We start from the raw sequence: 24555 nt of genomic DNA, 5'->3' as shown, positions 1-24555 counted from the left end.
AACGCTTTTTGTTTCGAAAATACTGAATTTCAGCTATTAGTTATCGAAGAATGGTGAAAAGTTTAGAAATAGGTGAGCTAACCCATCTCGTACATGCTACGCCAGCACAGACATCAAAATCAAGCAACTTCTGGTTTTGGATCCAATCCTCAGTTTGTACACGCAGAGCGGACGCAGCGGAGTGGACACAGCAGCGCGAAGGCGCTGATAGCAGTCTCAACGGAAAACCATCGCACCGATGGTTATCGTCGGGTTTATTGCTGCAAATCATTTAACCTCAACGATGGCAATGATTCGTTGCTGTTAATGATTGGAAAGGCGCATTGCGAAAAGAAAATCGGCACTTCAGCGTATTACACGTAAAAAAAATTAATGTTATTTATTATTAAGATTTCTAATACTTTTTTGCCAAAGCAGGCGCTTAATGATATGTATAAGAAAAAACTTATACATCGCATTAGTCACATACATTCCAAAACTTATAGTTTTCATTAACTTATGAATGTTATTAGCTTTTTGATATGGGATCATTCATTAGGTGGCATAATGAAGAGTATAAGTATTTTCGAATGGTTTTTTGCCATAACATATAAGGTTATTTTTTTACGTGTATGTAAAGAAAGTGTTACGACGCTGCGTTAACAGCCCTGGTTGCAGCATAACGGGCAACATGACAGCTCGCGCTTAGTAGTAGTAGTGTAAGAGAAGCGAAGAGAGGAGATACACTGGTGGTGGTAGATAGCGTAGGGAGTAAAAAATAAACACAACATAAACAAAGTTCGCCATCGCATTTTGAAAGAAAAGTTATTTTCGTGATAAATTAGTGAGCTCATAAAAATAATTTTCGTGCCAAATTTCGGTGTAAAATTCATTGGAATCAGCAGAAAGGGGTGTCGGTCAGTTGCGATTAAAAAGCCAGTGAGTAAAACCTGGATAGAAAGGAAAAATAGTTAAACATAAATTTAAACAATTTCATAATACTGACCTGCAGATACGGTGAAACTACAAATCCTTTTTCGGAGTGATTTCGGACTACAAGTTAGGTTGATCCGTCGTAGAGTAGAATGTAAGTAGAACCAGGAAATAGCTAGAGTGAGAATGAGTAATTGGGTTGTTTAGGGGTATATATGTTTTTACATATTCTGAATCTGTATAAAAAACTGAGCCTAATCCCAAATATTCAGAATTTTTGGAACCCTGGAACTATTTTTTATTTGCATTTCAAATTTATACGGGGCTAAAAATTTTTTCTTATGCTGCATGGGCCAACTGTCATGCTATGAATGTTAGTGTCATTCTATCGATTAAAATGTCTTATTGTTTGCTGTATAAAAATGTAAATAAAAGGTTTACAAACAGAATAAAAATATGTTGGAGATCAGGAAAGCATTCTCTTTATGTTTAAACTATAAAAAACCTCATATTTTCTTTGCTAAACAACCCAATTCAATACCTAAACTCAAAATAATGTTCACTTAAGAGTTACATGAAAACATATGCGGATATTTTCCATCTAGTTTCGTTTGTAGAAGTTAAATGATTTGTTAGTGATGGTACTCACTGCTCTCAATTAACTAAAAAATGTAATTAAATTTAAGTGATTTGAAATTTCAACAAACACATAGATTTTAAGTGAATTGGAATAATAGTTTGCGCAATACCCGTGTGAGTGATAATAATTCCCGTCCACTAGAGGCGGACGGGACCAAAAATAGAGTTATGAAATAATTATTTCATACTCAAGACTTATTTTTGTAAATTGCTCTCATGATGTTTCTGCACAATTTTTCATTAGCGATTGATGCAAAACATAGACTTCGGTCTGAGTACCCCACTCATATATTTTTCATACATTCGTGACAAGTAGTATTCACTAGAAAAGAATATAGATATTGTTTTCTACGTTTTCATTTAAATTTCACTACATTTCTTTTTGGTAGGCATATGACATGTGAGTAAGTTTTATTAGACACAAGTAAGGTCGTCATAAATGTAGATTTTTAAAGCCTACCTGATTTTTATAGTGGAAATTAAGTGACAATTATTTTGAGTGAATATTTGAGCAGCAGTTTCACGGCAAAATCCGCTGACCAAAGGTAGGGTAGTTGGACCGCACTTCAACATCCAAAGTAAAGGTAGCACAGAGGAAAGGAAACCAGTTTATTTGTAAGTAAATTTGATTAGTGAACCATTGTTGTTTATTTTAAACTTGAAAAATAAATTACAGTTCAGCATTGCTGAAAACAAATCAGCTGCTCCGGAAAAATTATGGGGAACAGAAAGTGTTGATTACTAAAATGGCGTCTGCGGCAGTTCCGCGCCGGATTTTGAAACTCCAAGAAAATTGACCTAAATCGTAAGCGGCTTTAAACCAAACACTAATATATTTGAAGGTTGCAAACCTTCGGTTTCCGCCCGCGGTAGAAGCGTCCGTGTATCTTTTTCTGTGGCGCCGGTGAAACAGTCATCCTATTCAGGACTAAAAACGTTTTTTTCCGGAAGAGGTATTGACAGTTGAGAAAAATCGTCACCCAGACAAACAGTTTCAAAAGACGATTATGGTAATTTGTTGTCGTCGCTGATGAATAAATCAAATTTTATTTTTTATTTGTTCGCATGCTCGATTCTTTCGGTCAACTATTTGGCTTAAGTTTTGAAGTTTCTCTGTCTAAACGATATCGCTACCACATTTTCTGTATTCACCATGCAGTTTTATTCAAAGAACAAAGGAGAAAACTTCTCTCAAATCAACTTTCTGTGGTTTAAAATACTGATCCACATTTGAAAAAAGTCCTTAGAAATTGATATGATGAAAACCCAGACAACCACATATCGCATAAGAATGCACGATCAAAATCGTTTACCGATCCAAATTTCATAATAAAGCTGATCGTTAGGTTTTATCAAGGTTTTCAAATGATTTATTAGTGGACTTACCACGCCCTATGTCCTCGGAAGGTGGGAAGGGTCGACTTCGCGCCTGCTTCCCTCTGCACGACTGGTATCAAGAATGATGATGCCGCGTGCACACCAAATTGACCTCTCTGCAATAGAGTCTATTCGCCAACACACAGAGGGACTTGCCGACGCGGTGCCTACGCTTGCCTTAGCCTTGACGAGGACCCCTTTCCGTCCACGGGCTTGGAACCCGCCCGGTTGACCGACGCCGCGAAAGCGACGATACCATGTTGTTCTTCGCGCGGCCGCTTGTTCGATAAAAGGATCGAGTTCGACCACAGAGCATGACCACCGGTATGACCCATGAAGCCGACTCCGATCCCTTGGACCACCTCTTGTTTGCGCCTGAACTAGCCATCCTTGAGTCCACGCGCCACCTTCTGTGTAGCTTCGAGACGATTTGGGCGATAGCCGATAAAACGGCGTTCCAGCCAACATCATCTTTACACATCCTCCGAACTAGGTTGTCCGGGGTAGTGTCCAGAATACATGTGGCAAGCATGTGGTCACGCATTGCGCGAAAACGTGGGCACACGAACAACACGTGTTCCGCCGTTTCCTCTAAACCTGCGCACACCAAACACTCAGGCGATGCCGAGCAAGCCAGCTGCGTTACCTGCACTGTGATTTTGCAGCACGCTTAAACGCCGGCCACTTCGAACCCCCCATGGGGTGCTTGTTGTTCACAGCTTTGCTGGAACAAATCAAACAATTGGGGGAGTTCGTGCAGCATTGTGCCTTATGTCCCTCCAATCCGCAGCGTCAGCAGAGATTGCTTCTGTCAGGGCCTCTGCAGTCCCATTGCTTGTGCCCCGGTTGCAGGCACTTGAAGCAAACTTCGGGTTGCTCGTATATGTCCACAGGGCTTACCGACCATCCTACCTTGACGCTCCTTAACTTGACTACCTTGGAGGCATCCGCTGCAGATAGCCGAACCAATGCTACCTGCGTCCCTGCCTGACCTTTCCGTAGCCGAACGGCTGCGGTGGGCGTCTCAACTTTACACTGTCGCCGCAGTGCCGTGACGAGCTCTTCGACTTCGGTGATCTCGTCCAGGTCTTTAACCCTTAGATTCGCCTCCGTAGTGAGTGCCCTCACCTTGACCGACTCGCCTAGGACTTCCTCCGCCAACTTCTTGTAGGCGGCGCCCTTTTGCGAGACGCCCCGCTTCAGCTCGAGGATCATCTCGCCCATCCGGGTACGTCTTATTCGACGTACGTCGGCGCCGAGTTCACCGAGCTTGACGTCACTCCTCATCGCTTTCAAGACGTCCGAGTACTTGGCCTCATCCGCCATGATGACTAGGGCATCTCCCCTGGAGCGATTGGCGCCTACCCTAGACCTCTTGTTACCCTCATTCACCTGGGCCTTCGTTTCGGCCCTTGACGTCTTCGGTTTCATCTTGTTCTTGACCAGGGTCCAGGAGGCGTCATCTTCCTCTATTACCTGGTCTGGTGCGGCAGAGAACTTTCAGCCTGCCGTAACCCCTTACCACCGTCTTTCCTGAGTGGACGGACCTTTCCAGGTCCTTCCTCCCCGGTTTTGGAGGTACCTGGCCGGGGTTCAGCATCCCAGCCCCACTACCCTTGTTCGGGGTAGTAACCCTCCGGGTTTTAGAGCGGCCCCCAGGGAGCTCATCCCCTGGAGACTGTCTCCCCGTTTTTGTGTCTGCTCCGTTGGAGCAGTGACCCCCGACGTGCCAGCGAATCCTTGGGCCTAAGTCTGGGTAGACTTTGGCACCACCGTCTTCGCTGGCACGCCCTCGGTCGATTCGACCTTGCCCGAGTCCGCGAATTCTCGGGCCCCAGTCTGGGTAGATCTCGACTCCACGGATTTCATGGGTTTAGACTTGGCCGTCCCGACCGCCCTCTCCAGTTTGGCGTCCAACATCGATTTTCGAAGTTTCAGCAAGCTCCTCTTGAGGTCCTTACTGATATTATGCTTCGATGACGCAAAGTCGATGATGGCGTCCAGCTGTTCCGTCGCCACCTCGAAGGCCGAAAGCCCATCGCCTTTGCGGTTCATCGCCTCCACAAGCCATGGGCCGTCAATAACCTCTACCGGCGTTTTTTTAGCCGAGAGGGAGGTTAGGTGACCCACGCTGGCGCTGCGCACTGGGCTGCCGACTATTGCCTCTGGCCTCCTAGGTCCTAGTAATCCTTTACCGATTTCTTCGCATCAAGTTGCATTCGACAGGGAACAAAGCCTTGTTGATCACTTTTGAATTTGATAACGATCGACCATTGCGTTTGAAAGTTATTAAGAAAATGGTACGTTGAATAAGCGTCATATAAGATTGGTGTCTTGGCTAAATGCGAGAAAGGCAGTATCACCACTCGGTGAATTAAGTTGGGTTCCGTTCAGCAGCAGCACTGACGAGTGGCCGACAGCAGCACTTATCTGTCGCAAAAAGGTAGCAGAAGCGGTTCCAGCAATAAGTAAATCATCGAGTGGCCGTCGCCGACAGCAGCCAACACAAAGTGAAATATAAACGCAGAGTGAGAAAAAAATATTTGGATGCAAACACAAGAAAAATTGTAAAACTGTGTGTAGTTTGTGATCGCGATGGGCATAGTGTTGCTGAATTTCAGAAGTTTAAGCAGCTGAGCGTAGATGAACGGTGGAGACAATGCAACGCAAAGGTTTGTGCAGGACGTGTCAGAACAGCCACGGTAAGTAGTCAGTAAGTCGTGGCGCAGATGCGCGGTTGAAGGATGTCAGTTAAAACACCACACACTGTTGCATTCGTCGTCTGTGCCAACTACATCGACCCATTCAACGAGCATTTCATCAAGCCTGGTCCCATGCGACCAAGACAAGACATGATCTGTGGTGTCCTCTATGCAAAAGGGAAGAGTATCACCATATTTGCGTTTATAGACGAGGGTTCACAGATAACTATTAGAGGAAAAGGAAGCCAAGGATCTTGGCGTTACGGACTCACACTACAGTGGACAGGGAACGTGAAGCGCAACGTGATGCGCTCAGAGGAAGTGAGCTTGCAAATAGCAGAAAAGAGTAGGCTGGAAGATCGTCAAGCTCGTACGGTGAGCTATTTGGTCTTGCCCACACAACGGTTAAGCTACCGCGAATTAAGCAATCGTCCCTAGTAGCACACATGTTCCACATAGGTTACTGCAACTAATATGCGACCAGATTGAGTCACAATAAAATTGCTGCAATCATTATTGCCTGACATGTGCTGCTCAGGAGTTTCAACCCCAGAAAGGACTACCGGTTGAAGGGTACGATTACGTTCGACCAAAGCTGTTAACCGGGCTTGGTTGGATTATATACGGCAATGTGTCAGCCGTTGGGTTGCCAACCTGCCGTTGTCGCTGTCAACTTTCACACTGCGGCTGTACCGAAGCCTGAACAGTAACTGAACGAGCAGCTAATAGATTACTTCACATTGGAAAGCTGTGTAATTGCGACTCCTTGAGCTTGAGCTTGAGCTTGATTGACTGCTCGTAGTTGCTACTCCATTATGACCAGATCAGCTGTTCTTGCACAGGGAACCAACAGATGTTTGCTTGGGACTAGCACACATCTTCAATGTACACGTACTGGTGATCTCATTTGTTAGGTCATACTGGCGCCTGCCACGTCAGAATGCAAGTCAATGTAGGGAAGGGGGAGGAAATGATGATGCAATCACTCGCCCACTGCAAGCCGAATATACCTCTGCACTTGCCACGAGTTCATGCGGAATTTGTTGGAATTTCTGGGTTAGGTTGGAGAGGCAGAGGTCCGTCTTGGTTAACGAGCTGCCAATGTGATAGATAGGAGAAGGTAACTGATGGAATTTCTAATTGGGTGTAGGAAACGAGCTCTATATTCATTTCCAATTCTAGCAGATTACTGATAGAATACTCAAGTTGAAGGTATAGGAATAGTAATGGAAACGGTATGGAAGTCCATTTCCAGTTCTAGCGATTGCTAGAACATGAGAAATAAAGAGAAAGATACAAAGTAGGAGAATGGAACGGACCTGGGATTGAACCCACGACCTCCTGCGTATGAGGCAGAAGCAGTAGCCATATGACTACCAAGCCCGCTTCTGGAAAGCTGTGTAATTGCGACTCCTGCTGATAAACTTGAATCCGAAGATGATAAGACAGCAAGACGGATACTCGAAGCAACGACACGACGGATTGATACCGGATTTGAAACAGGTCTCCTCTGGAAATTGGACAGAGATTCTGGATACGTTTCTTGCAACTCCTATTTGTTGAAAGGTCCTGATCTACTTACACCTTGACCAAGAGTCCTCATTGGATTTCGCCTGTTTCCAGTAGCCGTTTCTGGGGACATTAGGAAGATTTTATTTATTTAGGCAGACTAAGGCCGAAGTGGCCTGTGCGGTATATAAGAGTTTTCTCCATTCAGCTCGGTCCATGGCTACACGTCGCCAACCATGCAGTCTACGGAGGGTCCGCAAGTCATCTTCCACCTGATCGATCCTATTTGCCAGCAGCGCACCTCACCTTCTTGTGCCCGTCGGATCGTTGTCGAGAAACATATTACCCGGGTTACTGTCCGACATTCTGGCTACGTGCCCGACCCACCGCAGTCGTCCGATTTTCACGGTGTGAATGATGGATGGTTCTCGCAGCAGCTCATGCAACTCGTGGTTCATTCGCCTCCTCCACGTACCGTCCGCCATCTGCACCCCACCATAGATGTTACGCAACACTTTCCTTTCGAAAACTTCAAGTGCGCGTTGGTCCTCCATGAGCATCGTCCAGATCTCGTGTCTGTATAGGACTCCCGGTCTAATAAACGTTTTGTAGATTGTCAGTTTGGTACGGCGGCGAACTCTTTTCGATCGGAGCGTCTTGCGAAGTCCAAAGTACGTACGATTTCCAGCCACTATGCGTCTCCGAATTTATCTACTGGTATCATTTTCGGCAACTCGGTGTACTGAGCTCAAGTACACAAATTCTTCTACCACATCGATTTCGGCATCACCGATGCAAACTCGCGGTGGGTGGCTCACATTGTCTTCTCTTGAACCTCTTCCTATCATGTACTTCGTCTTCGACGTGTGATGACTAGTCCGATCCACTTAGCTTCCCTCTTCAGTCTGATGTAGGCTTCCTCCATATTCTCAAAGTTACGTGCCATAATATCTATGTCATCGGCGAAGCCAAATAGCTGGACGGTATTATAGAAAATTTAACCACTCGTGTTGATCCCTGTTCTTCGTATCACCCCTTCCAAAGCGATGTTGAATAGCAGACACGGAAGACCATCACCTTGCCGTAACCCTCTGCGGGTTTCGAAGGGACTCGAGAATGCCCCTTAAACTCGAACTACGCACATCACCCGATCCATCGTCGCTTTGATCAACCGTGTCAGTTTAGCATTAGCATTAGCATTAGCATTGAGCATTTCGCACAAATTCGTAGGTGGTACACGCCAAGACTATTGTATGAGAGTAGCATCACTTTCATCCGATTTGGGACTAATCACTATCTCTTAGATGGAAGCAATGCACTCTCCAATAGTCGAGATCTGTCTTGGCCAAGTCCTTGCGAATGCTGAGGAAGGGGAAGGATGGTTAGTTGGACACCTACTTAAGAAAGATTCAGAGAACTCTACGACCTCTCATAGGTACCACGGGAGGTTTTGGGATTGTGTGGGAGGTTATCACAGTAGCAATCGTTTGGGTAGAACGTGAAACACAAAAAGAACTAAGATAGAAATACAAAGTAGGAAAGGGACAAGCCTGGAATTGAACCCACGAATTCTTCCTTATAAGGCAGAAGCGGTAGCCACTAGACCACCGAGCTCGTCTCTTTGATCAACCGTGTCAGTTTATCCGGAAATGCGTGAAGATGCTTAGAAATAATAAATTGTTCCTGTTTCGCCACAGCCCACCCAAAGCGGTGCAGCCTTATGCAATCAACGTCACTATGTTTGTGTCAACGTGCTCACCATCCTCGACTCAATACGTCAAAAACGAAAACGCCGAATAGTTTTCCCGATAATATCCTCGAGCTGCAGTTGTCATCAAGGAACACCATTACGTCGACGGCTATCTCGACAGCTTAAGAACAGTTGACGAGGCGGTACGAATAGTAAACGACGTTCACTTCAAAGGCGGCTTCGAGATACGAAACTTCTTGTAAAACAGAGCCGAAGAGAACTGGGCTGCCGTAGCCTGAAAAAGTGACGTATACGCCATTTTCCCAAAATAGTGTTCACTAGTACTAGCTTGAGCTCTTTAACAGAAAAATGGAAAACATGCATGTTGTAAAATGGCTGTTACGTCACTTTTCCAGATTATGGCAGTGAGGAGATCGAACCAGGACCGTCTAAGGATTTCGCTCTCGTGCTAGCAGAATTCATCGAATCTATGCTAGGAATGAGATGGCTGCCGGAGGAGGATGTTTTCTCATACACGCTAGCATTGCGAAGCGATTTGCATCCGATCATGAACGAACAACACATTTCCTCGAAACGAGAAGTTCTTAAGGTGGTCATGAGCCTGTTTGACCCATTGTGCTTCGTGTCATTCTTTCTGGTGCACGGTAAGGTGTTGATGCAAGACGTTTGGCACCTGGAATTGCTTGGCATGAGAAAATCTGCCAAGTACTTTTCCAACGTTGGTGCCAATGGGTATCTTATTTCTCCCAGATGGATACATTACAAATTCCCCGATGCTTTCATTCCCTATAAATTTTGACCGACGTGAATTGCCCATCTTCGTCGATGCAAGCGATTTGGCAAATGTCTGTGTTGCGTATTACCGCCTCGAAACGGAACGGAACTAGAGTAGCACTTATCGGCGCTAAATCAAAAGTAGCCCCGCTGAAAGTATTATCCATCCCGCGTTTGGAATTTAAATCCACCATTCTAGGAGTCCGAATTCTGGTCTGGAGCGATTCCAGTACTGTGATGACCTGGATACGATCGGACCATCGTCGATTCAACAAATTTTTGGCTGTATGAATTGAGAAGAAATCGCTCAGGAATGGAGATGGGTTCTATCTGGAATAAATCTCGCTGACTTGGCCACAAAATGGAAAGTCGTCCCTGATTTCTCCTCAAATAACTCGTGGTTCAGCGGACCGCGATTTTTTATCAATCGGGAGAGTTCTGGCCTCAGCAAGCCAAGATACTTATCACTACCGAGGAACTTCAAATAAACCACGTTCACTGCACAATTCCTCCGTTGATCGACGTCTCCAGGTTCAGCAGATGGACCAGACTACACCGAACGATGGCCTACGTACTTCGATTTGTTGACAATATACGATGGAATACCAGAGGCAACAAGCTCCAACAAAGTACTCTCCAACAAGATGAATTGAACTGAAGAAGTGTTGTGGAAGGTTGCACAGTCGGATTCATTCGCATCCCTGGAGAAATCGCATCCCTTTCGGCTGCAAGAGGATCCTTACCCTATGCCCACCATGAGCGCTTTGCCAAATGCAGCTCCATTTATAAGAACTGGCCCTTTCTTGATGCAAATGGCGTACTTCGAATGCGTGGAAGAATCGGTACAGCCACATTTGCACCGACCGAAGCTAAGTACCCAACCATTCTTCCTAGGTAACATCTAATTACGTTTCTCATTGCAGACTGGTACCATCGCCGATTCCGCCACGCCAGCTGTGAAACCATGCGCCAGCGGTTCGAAATAGCGAAGCTCCGAATTGTGAAAAACCCCTTAGCCCAAGTAACAATTTCAATGCTTGTTAGATTTATTTAATTCTTATAGCGGATTTATAACAGCAGTCACCATGACCAGCTGTTATGTTCTATTGGCGTTCTTATTGCTATCAATAAACCTCTCACAAATCTGCTGAAAAAGCTTCAAACGTCAAATGCTGATTGATCTTATGGGCAGCTCTACGGTTGTGACTGAGAACGTAATAAGTCATATTTTCAAAGCTCGATCAAAGCCAAAATTTTTGGCCGTAATGCGGTAGAATTAATAACCACTATAAGAATATTTGCATTGCAAAGTGTTTATTACGGTGTTCGTTGAGAGCAACATTTTTCTGTTCGATATGCATGATGGCCATTTTGAAAATAGAAAAGCATTTCCAAATCAGTGAAATTCATCACTGAAATTTACTTCTAGACAATATTTTCGCCGCATGAAGAACTTTTCATGCAATTGGTAAGAATTGCAAATGTATTGGTGAGGAAAATCAACGGAATAAGTGAATACTTGGGATATGGATGTTATAATTCTGTCCAGTGTATTGCCCAGAACTACATAATTTTGTCGGCGCCTAGTCCTCAATCTCATTTTTTTACTAGGTTTCACAATAAAATTGAACGCGCAGCTCATTTCAATAAATATGAACCGAAGAAAAACCCTTGAAAAATATATTTTGTTGTCATTTTGATCTACAATCCATTTTGTTATTATTATTCGGTGATGTTTTTTTTCTCTTTTTCAAAGCAACTTTTTCGACAGCTGCCGCAGCCAAATTCCCTTTTTTGCAGGTGGCTTGAAAAGGGTTTCCAGATACTCTTATAATACCTTTATAGTGGTTATCAAGGGTGGGCCACTTGGTCATATCTTACTCTTATAGTAGTCATCAGAAAGTTGTCGTGTGGTCGTGGGTTTTATTGTGAGTTCTTATAATTTGATCTTGAAAACCATTCCAAGAGAAGAATAAAACTTAAAATGTTACTTGGGAGAAGACGCCCGGGAACCTGCGGTTTGAAACCATGATTCTTATGATTTCTTGATCGCAGTATAGGACATGTTAACCAACCATTAGGTTGAAGTTTCTTATAATACAAGTTCCATATAAATGCTTGCACACTTGTTCATTTATTTTATAAAACGGATGAGATGAAATTTGTGTAAAAAGTTTAGTCACAAGATGAATATTCGCACAAATGTACCATGCGTCTCCATATGCTTATAGGCTACTGAACAGTTTCTACAATCGCTACCTATCGTTTCCCCTAAGACGCCCATTTTTTTCCTGAAAAACACTCATGGGGACATTCAGATATCGTAATAACTTAGATTTGTAACGTTCTACGAACTATTTCGACCGAAATTTAAATAAAATTATTCGATTAGAACCGATAAAACAAAACAATAATTAGAATTTTATTTTAATTTGTGATCGTGTGTCGTGTTTCGTTTGCCTACATAAAATCTGTTCATTCCTATACCAATTTCAAGTTTATAGTATTTGTTAAAAAAAACTTCAACTCATTATGGCACGCATATAGGCTGCAAATAGGCAGCAAACAGGCGCCATACCTCTAATCGCCATGCTAAACGGTTGGCGTAATTTTATTTCAATATGCTTTAGAATCAAATTGAATGATAGCTCTGATTTGAATAGTTGAATGGTAAAATTATTTCAAAAGATTCAAAATTTCGTCTACGAATCGGCGAGAGCAGAAGTGCGCGAATAAAATACTTACTATCAGTTTTTGAAAGTTTAATTTTTGGTTGAGTGATTTTAGTTTAATTTGAAGCTTAGTGGACCTAGGTCCAATTGATTGCGTATTCTGCTTAGATATTTTTATTAAAGATAATTAATACGAAAAAAAGCGCCCTGGAGTTTCTGTCGCTTATCGACGGCATTCATCATCTCATCTCTGGTCAAGGTATTCTACCACGACTTCATCTGTCAACCGTCTTACCTGCGTGTGCCCAACTAAGGCCCGCCTCAAGGAGGTATAGACGAATTTCGCGCCAACTCGACCAGCGGTTGGCAGCACCATCTCAGAATCGAATGAAACTTGGTGGGCATAAATATATGGTATTTCTAAGCCACTCTGCATACTTAGTTTTTCAAAAATTGTCAAGAGTAACATTTGATGAGGGTCTAATTTATTTTCATGGATTTTTTATAAATCGATGTAACTCTAAAATGACAAAACCTACAAAAAAGTGTTGTATGGCGGACTGTCGTGAAATTCCCAGAAGTTTTTTGGAAAAATATCCAAAAAATAAAATACCGATTTCTACACTGAAAAAAAAAGTTTTAAAAATTAAAATCAATATTACAAAAAAAAAACCTCATCTCAGAAATCGATGAATTTTTTTCTGCAGATAGGTATTTTAATTATCTAACTTTTCTGGGAATAATGTTCCTGTGACATATTTAAGAAAAAAAAGTTTTTCTAACAAAAACTTTTTTCATGTCCATATTGAGTGAAAATTTATCAGCGTGTTTTATGCCTACAGCGCCAATCATAGGTTCAGCAGCCTATCATCAACCAATGACACATTTTGGAAGTATACAAAATTGTTTAGAAAGCAATTTATCATAATCTAACATTAATGTGGACCAACATTTGAAAAGGGCGTATATTTTCCCATAGGCTTATATCAATGTTACACACAAATGACCAGATTTACAAAATTGTGATGTTTGATGGACTATTGTAAATTTGTCTGAACTATGAAGTCTGAAACATAAAAGAGCGTTTCGTTCACCGAGAAAATAAATGAATGAATGTAAAGATTCAAATTGGTTTAGCAAAAAAATTGGAGGTTGATTTTTTATCAGATAAACATTTTGATTCCAAACGATGAAGCTCGGTAGGTAATTTCATTAGGGATTTCCGGTAAACGGACATTTAAAGAATAATAAATTTTCCGCATTTTTTAATTTTTTCTTCAATTTTATTTGTTACTACATTTAATTCTAATTTTCTCATAAATTTGTAAACTAAGTCGAACAATTAAAAGACTTTTGGGTCTTCATCTGAGTTGGAATATTTTTGACCAGGATTTTATTATGAGCGATTGGTATGAGAGAATGAAGCTTTTGTGTGCCAATTATAGTTTTTGCATTTTTGAAACGTTGAGTACCGTCGTCGGGGGTGACAATGGGTCAAATGGGGGTGAGAATGGGTCACTGTTTCAACTACTTAGAATGCTTGTAGAATGAATGTATCTGAGGACAAGAAGACAAAAATATGAGGGACCTTTTTGAACCATTTGGTCTACGCCCTCCATGCTCGCGGTGAGAGCGATGACCCATTCTCACTCCCAGACCCATTGCCACCTCCGATGGCGGTATTGCTCATTCGTGATATAACAGAAATGTAATATAGTGATATTTTTGTTTGATTGAAAACGTGCCCATTCGCCCATTCGTACAACTCCCGAGGAATCTTGATAGTATTTCCATAATCTTTGGCAAGAGTTGCTCGTTTTGCCATTCGTTTGAGAGTGCCACCAATAGCTTCGCAAGGGCTTTTCTGGGCGATGTTGTAAAAAAGTGCCATTCTGCTTCTAAGCCATGTTTTGAATTTAAATTACACAGACTTGCAAAGTTCCTTTTATTTTTATAATGTGCTGTAATTTTTGTAAAATCGATCGACTGTTTCAAAAAGTCAATTAATTTTGAAATGAATAATTGAACAGCTTTTGTGTCATGGGTCATTACTTCTGATTAATAAAGCTAACGTTTTCTAATTAAGGTCACTCCTGACGGAATCCAAGTTTGAAAGTGCTCGCGTTTTCGGGGGCACACCACTCGATACGGAAGCAACGCACAACTGTCATTTTTATTTTTTCACGCATGCTGCGACGTAGCAAAGCTGAATCAACAAAAATGACAGTTGTGCGCCGCCTCCGTATCGAGTGGTGTGCCCTGAAAACGCGAGCACTTTGAAACTTGGATTCAGTCAGGAGTGATATAACTCGTTTCTTTAAAGTAAACTTCGAATGGATGTATTGTTGCCTGGGAATTATTCCAACCTTGAGCAGCATTTTGGATAATGAATGAATAATATTCAGAGAAATCTATCAGTACAAGTGTATTGCTGTTTGCGAATAACGTTTGCGAATAACGTCATAAGTTATAAGTTTACCAATTTTTTCAATAAAATACGATACAAAATCTCGCTTAACTTTTCAAAAGGACCTAAGTAACATTTTTTTCATGAATTAATTTGAATAGCGCAATCAACAGAGCAACATGAAAACTTTTGATTGCAGTACTCAAATTAGTTCATGAAAAAAATGTTACTTAGGTCCTTTTGAAAAGTTAGGCGAGAAAACATCTACAGGCTTTATAACGGTTTCTAAATTAAACCGTTCAGTGGTTAGCCTTTGTTGAAAAACAACATCTTCTTTTCCACTATTACAATTAAATATCACTTCAGCTTCGTTTCGGCAACATTGCCCGTTTTCAAAGTAATTATTTTTATGTAATTGTTTTTAAGTTACTTCGAAACAAAAAGTCAAATAAAATATAAACCCTTTTCAAATGTTGGTCCACAATTATGTTAGATTATGCTAAATTGCTTCCCAAACAAATTTTTATACGTCCAAAATGTGTCGTTGATTGATGATAGGCTGCTGAACCTATAATTGGCGCTGTAGGCATAAAACACGCTGATAAATTTTCACTCAATATGGACATGAAAAAAGTTTTTGTTAGAAAAACTTTTTTTTCTTAAATATGTCACAGGAACATTATTCCCAGAAAAGTTAGATAATTAAAATACCTATCTGCAGAAAAAATTTCATCGATTTCTGAGATGGGGTTTTTTGTAATATCGATTTTAATTTTTTAAACTTTTTTTTTTTTCGGTGTAGAAATCGGTATTTTATTTTCTGGATATTTTCTCAAAATACTTCTGGGAATTTCACGACAGTCCGCCATACAACACTTTTTTGTAGGTCTTGTCATTTTAGAGTTACATCGATTTATAAAAAAATCATGAAAAAAAATTAGGCCCTCATCAAATGTTACTCTTGACAATTTTTGAAAAACTAAGTATGCAGAGTGGCTTAGAAATACGACATCTTTATGCCCACCAAGTTTCATTCGATTCTGAGATGGTGCTGCCAGCCCCATAAATTCGTCTATAGTTAAACGGAGGTGAGTGAGGTCGTTATGTTAATCGTAGCGAATATTCCACGTTGGTCGTTAAATGCCAACGGAAAGGTCCATTCCGTTACATTTCCGTACCAGTTATATAGCGAGTGTAGGTTCGTTGTGTTTTGCGCGTCATCAATTGCACGCCACGAACCTCTATCCTACCCAAAGGATAGAGGACGCGCCACACCCCGCTTGGTGTACCGGATAGGAGCCGGGTCGCTTAGGCACGTATGCCTCTATTTGACAGAGCCTATCGTCCTGGAGAAATTCAGTCCAAGGGCCACGACACTCTCTCCTATCGAAATCGGAAGCTTCCGTTCCAGCTGCCACTCTCTCCGCACCTTTAGTTTGGCCATATCGCAAACGGGTCACTTCCATCGCTGCGCGCCAAATCGCAGCACGGACACGCCGGTGACCGCCATCGTGTTACCGCCATCGAAGTTATCGTCGCCATCGTCGAGACAACGAAAGCCTCATCGATCCCGCCAGCATCGAGTCAACAAAAATCCTGCGCAGGTACGTGAAGAGCTTTTAATTACAAGGCCATTTACGTTTAACGTCAGTTCTCTATGTTTTGTACGGATAACGAGTCGACCGATCGAGAGTTTCCCTAAGCGAAAAGGTCTCCAAAAGTCGGGCAAAACAAACACTTCCGGTGGTCTCTCTTTGAGAGTAAGCCACCGTTTTAGCTATACTCGATAACTTTCATCGAACGGTTACAGATTATCGAAATAACTTAGTATTTTAACTTATCTGGACATGCAATGCAAATATGCAAATGACTTCAACGCCGTTGAAGCGATGATCCCCTTCATACTTTGTAACCAAATAATTTCGAAATTTTCCCGATCAAACAACAAGCGCCAGTAACCAGTCGATTTTAAAGGTCGAGAACTACAAATGCAACTCATGAGCATTGCAAATGCATTTTTTTAGGTTTTTTCGTACAGTGAAATCTTTCGGATTAAGATTCGAAATTTATTAGGCTACGGAAGTACTCAATTTTGCCAAGGTCGAAAAATAACATCTTATTCATTATGCACTTTCACCGTAATTAATTAATTAATTTATTTATTTATTGAATCGTCTTTGATGGTATCGTACAGACTAAAATTAAACTACATTCTTAATCCTAGTTTTGAAATAATGCTTAGAAATATTAAAATCAAACATATCACACACAACGTTGAAATATCTCAAACAGGAACTTAAAGGGCTGTTATACCCATAAATTGTCAAGTGCATGGGGACAGCGATGAGTGAAGCGTGCCGTAAACTACGAATAGGAGCGATGAGTTGGGTCTCCGAGAGAAGATCCGAGCAATCTATGTATACTTAAAGGATGGCGTGGACCAATAATGTTTTTAGTTTCAACCGTCTTCTTGATAAAAGTTCAAGATCCACCAGCTGGCAGCGAGCAGGATAGTCTGGTAAATTTGCAGGGTCATTCCACGGTAAGTGACGAAGTGCAAAACGGATGAATGATTTTCGAATACGTTCAATACGAATGACTTGCGAAGTGTGGTAAGGATCCCAAACATGGGCAGCATACTCAAGAATGCTACGCACGAGGGCGAGAATCCATTACGACTCCCAAATCTCGGATTGAAGCGACACGGTCCAGTTCCATACCATCGATGGTATAGGCGAAGGTAGTTGAAGACACACTATAACTTTTTCTATTTCGAGCTCGGCAAAATTGGGCACCGCTGTAGCTCAGTAAATTTCAAAACTGAACTTCGGCAGAAAATTTCGTTTATTACTGATTCTCAGCAAAATATTTGCTGTATCTCGGCAACTGAAACGTCACTTTTACTGAGATCTCGGCAAAAATTATGTTTGCTGAAAGTCGGCGGTGCCCACCACGGGAAAATAAACAAAAAATGCTGAGATCTCGGCGAAAAAATTTAAGTGTGTAGGCATCGGCAGAAAGTGATCACCTTGCACTTCTTGATGTTAACGCACATCCCATTCTTATCGCACCATCGGAGAAGTGTCCGTCTGCAGAGCAACGCAGTCTATAGTAATGATTTGATCACTCTGAAGATTTTGAGATCGTCGGTAAATAGTAGTTTTGCAGATGAGATACGAAGGCTTAGGTCGTTTATGTAGAGAACGAAAATCAAGGCCCTAGCACACTGCCTTGCGGAACACACGAAGGAATGTTGAAGGCCTCGGATCGGGAATAGTTTGTTTCAACGTAAGCCTTGTAATGGGACAGGGGAAGAGGAAGATACGGTTCGGAAGGAACAACCTCCACTTAAAGCGCCAGGCAAAAAAAACTGCCGTGAAGGTGCGTGTTCTAATCTCTGTTTAAGTCCCGGTCCCTGCCAAGATCCTCAGGGCGAGTCCTTTCTCCAATCTACAACCCTCACTCGAAACCTTGACGCTACCAAAAACCAAACCGAAAGACTAACAATTTGCAAAATATGTACAATATTAGGGTGAGTCGGTTAGCATTTGGATTTCTTCTCAGAGCCTATACTAATCCACGAAGTTATAAAAAAAACCGATCAAGTTAAATTTCCTTTTGCACGGCAACCAGACTTATCGACCACTTATCACCCAACACAATTTCCAATCGGGGCGTATTGTAGGTTTATTTAATCTAATAACCTTCTATCGTCTACCTCTCTCTCTCTTAATGCAACAGTAATAATTCGTTCTTTAGGTGCTTTTTTACAAACTTCATTTGCATGATTTTGTTGGGTTAGTAATGTGTACATAGGTCTATCTTACTTGTAATTCACTTCCGGAAGCCGTTGAAAATATCCCTCGGAGTCCAACGATGGTAAGTAGAGTGATTCAAATTTTGACTTTTTTGCTCCCCTATGCTTAAACGATGACATTTGCTATTTTAATAATCGTCCTAAATTTTTAGCTAATTTGGATGTAATTTGACTGAGCACAAGCTGTTTGAAGCTTGTATGAAAATTACTATGAAAACAGTAACTTTTGTGAAAAACCGTTCCTCATCATTGCCCATTAAGCTCTTAAAATGTATGAATACGTTAGCAACATAGGAAATTTAACAAGGGAAGATATCGTCGTTGTTGCTAAACGATTTGATGTTGGCAACAAAAGTTATTTGGAAAATACTGAATTATGGGCAATTCCATTTAACACGTAAAAGAATTACATCAATATCAATAATGAGCATTTCTGTTATTATTATAATTTTGCTCACACAAGTCAGATTGCTTCGCAACAACAACTGACTTTCAGCTTAGGATATATTCTATGATGGCGATGCGTTAAATGAATTAAAATACATTTAGGGCTGCTCCACGAAACGATCCTTTACAAAAGTGGCGATTCTCATAGTAATTTTCATATAACCTCCAAATGGCACGTGTACAATCAAATTACATCCAAATCAGCTAAAAATTTGAGAGGACTATTAAAATAGCAAAACCAAACAGGGGAGCGAACAGTCAAAATTTGAATCACTCTAATGGTAAGTGCACTTACAGCGCGGAATTTCAACCGCCACGTGATGGTGTTTCATACGCGAACGTCGGCCTGTGATGTATGACGTTATACAGCTTGCACACAATTTGTTGCGCCGGCCGGTCGCTTTTTGCAAGTTCTACCCGCAACTAGCAGGTGGGTGTCTCGACTATCTTGCGTGGTGAAATTTCGCTGTGTTATTGGTCGATGACGTCACCAGAGGATGCTACCATAATTGGGTACACGTTTATGCTACTATTCGGTTGCACGATAAACCTCGGTACCGCGAAAAGATGTTGCATAGGCCAGAATCACGTCGCGTGTCACTAGGACGGGGCCCTAGGGTGGCACCCTCGTTTGAAGGGCTGCGTATTCCATATTGGGTGCTCTACGGAAGCTATTGGTATTTGCGGACGCTATTGGCTATTATTCAAGATGGCTACTGCCTTAGTGTTTTTTTTAGTTTCACCTTACTCACTGAAGGATTAAGCTAAATTGTAGCTAAAAACCCAGATCAATCCACCTAGCGTTGGTGGTGCCTTTCTCGCGCATTAAAATAATAAGAAAAACACATAAGAGAGGTCGAAATAGCACTTTAGGGGGATAGATTTTACTTTTTCCATCAATTCATATGCATTTGCGGTCATTTGAATGCATTGCTGCAATCTTTGAAAAAAAAAATTTTTTTTTTCGTTTTTGAAAAAAAATTCCCAAGGGGGGACCCTTGGCAGAAAAACAATGTTTTTTCAATAACTTTGGAACGCAATGACCGATCGGGCCAATTTTCAATAGGAAACAACTAGACCGCAATCCGCGTCGACTGCAACTTGTTGCGAGCAAATCAAATAATGATAAGTACCAAAAAGTGTGTCTCACATTTTTGTACACACACACACACACACATACATACACACATACAGACATCACCTCAATTCGTCGAACTGAGTCGATTGATATATAACACTATGGGTCTCCGAGCCTTCTATCAAAAGTTCGGTTTTGGAGTGATCCTATAGCCTTTACGTATACTTTGTATACGAGAAAGGCAAAACTTCTGAAACTTTCTCTATCAGTTTCTCATAAACGCCGTTATAACTCTTTCAACTAGACTCGATTTTATCAACTATCGTTGCACCATGAACTAACTTCTTCACCCGATGCTGGTTGAAATTAAAGAGGAGCTTGAACTCAATTTCAATATTCTTCATGCCAAAACGTATTGAGCCCGAGTTAGTTCGTTCGGCTATCGTCGGGGTTGAGTTTCGAAATTAGATCGCTTCATGAATATCAAACTCTGTTAGAGATTTCTTCCTCCCGGTAGTTTAATCAGGGACTTAGAACGCAATTCCTTATTTTAAAGTAGAGGCTGAATTTTGAATCCATCTTTTTGCCTTTCTCGTATACAAAGTATACGTAAAGGCTATAGGATCACTCCAAAACCGAACTTTTGATGGAAGGCTCGGAGACCCATAGTGTTATATACCAATCGACTCAGTTCGACGAATTGAGGTGATGTCTGTATGTGTGTGTGTGTGTGTGTGTGTGTGTGTGTGTGTGTGTGTGTGTGTGTACAAAAATGTGAGACACACTTTTTGGTACTTAGCATTATTCGATTTGCTCGCAACAAGTTGCAGTCGACGCGGATTGCGGTCTAGTTGTTTCCTATTGAAAATTGGCCCGATCGGTCATTGCGTTCCAAAGTTATTGAAAAAACATTGTTTTTCTGCCAAAGGTCCCCCCTTGGGAAAAAAAATTCAAAAACGAAAAAAAATTTTTTTTTTAAGGATTGCAGCAATGCATTAAAATGACCGCAAATGCATATGAATTGATGGAAAAAGTAGAATCTATCCCCCTAAAGTGCTATTTCGACCTCTCTTATGTGTTTTTCTTATTATTTTAATGCGCGAGAAAGGCACCACCAACACTAGGTGGATTGATCTGGGTTTTATATATATATATATTATTTTTTTATATACTATTTTTTTGGATCATTTTTTTGGGAATACTTTTTTTATTTGATCTCTGTAACCATGTTACAGATTTTCTGCCAGTCAAATAGGATAAAATCCAGTCCGCTACCCAGTCTGGAAAGCCCATATGTCGCAACTTATTGACGGCATGATGATGTGGTATGCAGTCGAACGCTTTCGAAAAGTCGAAGTACCTAAATCGAATGCAACTGATTTCGCCGTTCGATTTCACGGAACAGCATGTTAGAGTAACATAACAGGTTGGTCGTAGTAGAGCGACGAGGAACGAAACCACGCTGGTGTTCCGATATTACATGTTTAGTTGCTGATAATATGACTTTGTGGATCATAGATTCAACGAGTTTGCCAAGACAACATAGTACAGGTATACCTCGATTATATGGACTTTTTCGATGCAAAAAAGTCCATATAATCGAATTTTCCATATAATCGAAGCAAATTTTTTTTTCTCGAAATTTGTGTTACACGATGAAATAAGTCTTAAAAGTTGAAAGAAAATATCCATATATTGCCTTACAGTCTAATCCGCATGTTTGGGCTCATTTTATGATAACTCAGTAGATTATGATTTTCTATAAGAACGTAACCTTTTTTCCAGCCGCTAGTTTCTAAGCTTACGTTAGTAATGAAGACTTCGCTCAGCTCAATGTGAGCACACTAATATACTTATTCACGAATTCTAACTACAGTGCCTTCCTGTTTCAGCAACAAAGCAAACACTGAGTGGTCGAGAAAGGTATATGTTAGATTCAAAAACTGGCTTTATATAGGACTGACACTTGTCCTCTTTTGATTTGATCGCAGCAAATTGAAACCGATGGAAAATTTTGTCCTATTGTCTCCTATTGAAAATTGGCCGGATTGGACTATGGGCTCAGAAGATATGGCCAAAATGCATTTGTTTATGCAAAAATCGCGTAGAAACAGTCTCACTTTTCTGACACTTATCTTTAAAAGATCTCCTTGCAACAAGCAAATGATTTAAGAACTGCTAACAAGAACATTCTACAGATATTCAATTTCTTTTCCTACCGTTGACCGTCAGTATAATCCTTAAGCCTTGTGCTGAACAAATGTGAATACCAGGATATTCGACAACATTTATTTAAACATAATGACTGCTCGAAGAGTTTTCAGTTTTTACATTCAAATAATTATCAAGTTCGTCCAGAAGAAATAATCACATATTGAAATAAACTCTTCCAGTTTCGTGTATATACCTAAAAAATCAGTCTCAGTGGGTCCGATTTGCTGGATGTTAATGCATCATCCGTCCTTCTATATATAATTCCATGCACCAAAAGCAGAAAAAGGTTGGAAGCAAAGATCTAACAGCTAAATATGACAATCTCGTCTTATCACTTGCTCCGCATATTGTCAGTCTGACAATTCACTTGAACGTTTTCGTATGGCAGAGATCATCAAAAATACGCATTATTTTTCACCACCTATTTGTAAGGACGTGGCCGTGGCTGTTGCAGATTAAAGAATTGTATATGTATCATTATATACAATGAAAATTTCCAACGCGAAAATGGTAAACCAATCAAGTCAATCGAACATATGACTCAGAGTGCATCTCGATATTTAACATCACAACATGCCTTACGGGCCTTTACTTGCCCCAATGTACCATAATAAATATAGAATCAATGTAAAATATGACTTACAATATTCAACATCTTTTTAAAATCCCAAAACACAAAACAAATTGAGCGAAAAAAAATGTCCATATAATCGAGGTAAAAATTCCATATAATCGAAGTCCATATAATCGAGGGTCCATATAATCGAGGTAAACCTGTATCGATGTACCGCGGTAGTTTTCAACATTGCGCCTGCTTCCTGATTTGTTGCAGTTTTCCATAATTCCGGGAACTGTATTGTCTTTTATCGATTGATTGAAAAGCAGTAGCAGTGGAGTCGCAAAAGATTCAGCACAGCTTTTCAGAAGAAAGGTCACGTCAAGGTCATAAAGAGCCTTTAGCACTTCACTGGATTAACCATTTCCTCCCATAATCAAATCAAAATATTGATAAATAAATGTATAATTATTGTTCATAATGTATTCAAAATGAATTGTGTGATTCAAAAATGATCTTAAATATATGTAATTCTAAGACACTGTTTTGTATGAAATCTATTCTACTATTGTTCTTGATATTTCATGAACTTTTCCTTGTTACATTTTATTTATAACGATAAGAATTCTTTGATTTAAATATTTAATATATTCTTTTATATATTACAATATATAAAATATAAATAAATAATATATTTTATTTATGTTTATATTTTATATATTGTATCATACAACTATCATTTTTGTTGTAAGCAATTCAAACTTTCCATATAGATTCTCGATTAATCTATTCTACGACAATCACAATTTATCTCAATACATACATAGGCATAAACGATGACTTCAAAATTGTGTACATGCACATTTTATTTATTTTCTATGAAACTTTTTTATTTCAGTCCTATCGTTTTACGTACCCAGCAGCACACAGATAAGTCTCCTGGCTGACATTCAGTTTCGAAACCCTTTGAAACAACGACGGCACTGGACACACTCGGAATTGTTTATGACTGGTAAGTAAAACTTTTTCCCCTCGCTTGTGAAATCCCGTTCGAGATTATCTACGACAAAGCGCACGACATTTCTCGTTGCCCTCCGCTAAACCTGGCAGCATTCGGTTCCCATCATGTCCAGTTTCCAGTTCGGTACTTTTTGTCGCCGCCAATTCAACCACCGCCCCCTCCTCACACAGCAATAACCTCGGCTCCACTAACCGTATGATGGACTCCAGCGAGACACGACCAAACCGAACGGACTTTGACTCGGTCACGGGTGCTCGGCAGCAGCAGCAGCCTCTGCCACTGAGTGATGGGATCTTGGCTTCTGCAGGTGTTCGGAAGGAAAACTTTCACACAAGGACACAAAAAAGTTGGTCTGAGTGCGAGACGTCGAGGCGGTTGGTGACGATGATCATCTCGAACGCACTCCCACTTCCATCTTGCCCAGTGGCAGTGGCACAGTGTCCGATGAGCTTAGAGTAGTGTGTGTTGTCTAAAAATCAATATCAAATATACCATTGTTTGTTTCGATGTTCGTCCAATTTCAATTGAACAATAGGAAGTTCATAATACGACGATGGCTTTTGTCAAACTTACCATATTGTTCCTCTTCTCAGATGAAACTTCCAGAGTACAAATTAATAATTCCAATGCATCGTGTATTTCTAGACGTAATAATATCACCAATAAGAGGCAACAGATAACAAACTTTCAACCCATTTTCAAAATCAGTCTTTTAGAAA

At 40.9% G+C, this 24555-nt stretch overlaps 1 long non-coding RNA gene across 1 annotated transcript; it reads left to right on the top strand.

The window, feature by feature from the left end:
* The first annotated feature begins 786 nt into the window (after positions 1-786).
* Positions 787-24551, top strand: LOC134214694 (uncharacterized). Its single transcript, XR_009979879.1, has 3 exons — positions 787-918; positions 992-1066; positions 23714-24551. It is a non-coding gene; the product is annotated as an uncharacterized LOC134214694 (long non-coding RNA).
* Positions 24552-24555: the final 4 nt, after the last annotated feature.

Source organism: Armigeres subalbatus, chromosome 2 (assembly GCF_024139115.2).
Source record: "Armigeres subalbatus isolate Guangzhou_Male chromosome 2, GZ_Asu_2, whole genome shotgun sequence".
Taxonomy (NCBI): Eukaryota; Metazoa; Arthropoda; class Insecta; order Diptera; family Culicidae; genus Armigeres; species Armigeres subalbatus.
The sequence above is the reverse complement of the archived record's forward strand: the minus strand, read 5'-3'. Positions and strand labels throughout refer to the sequence as shown.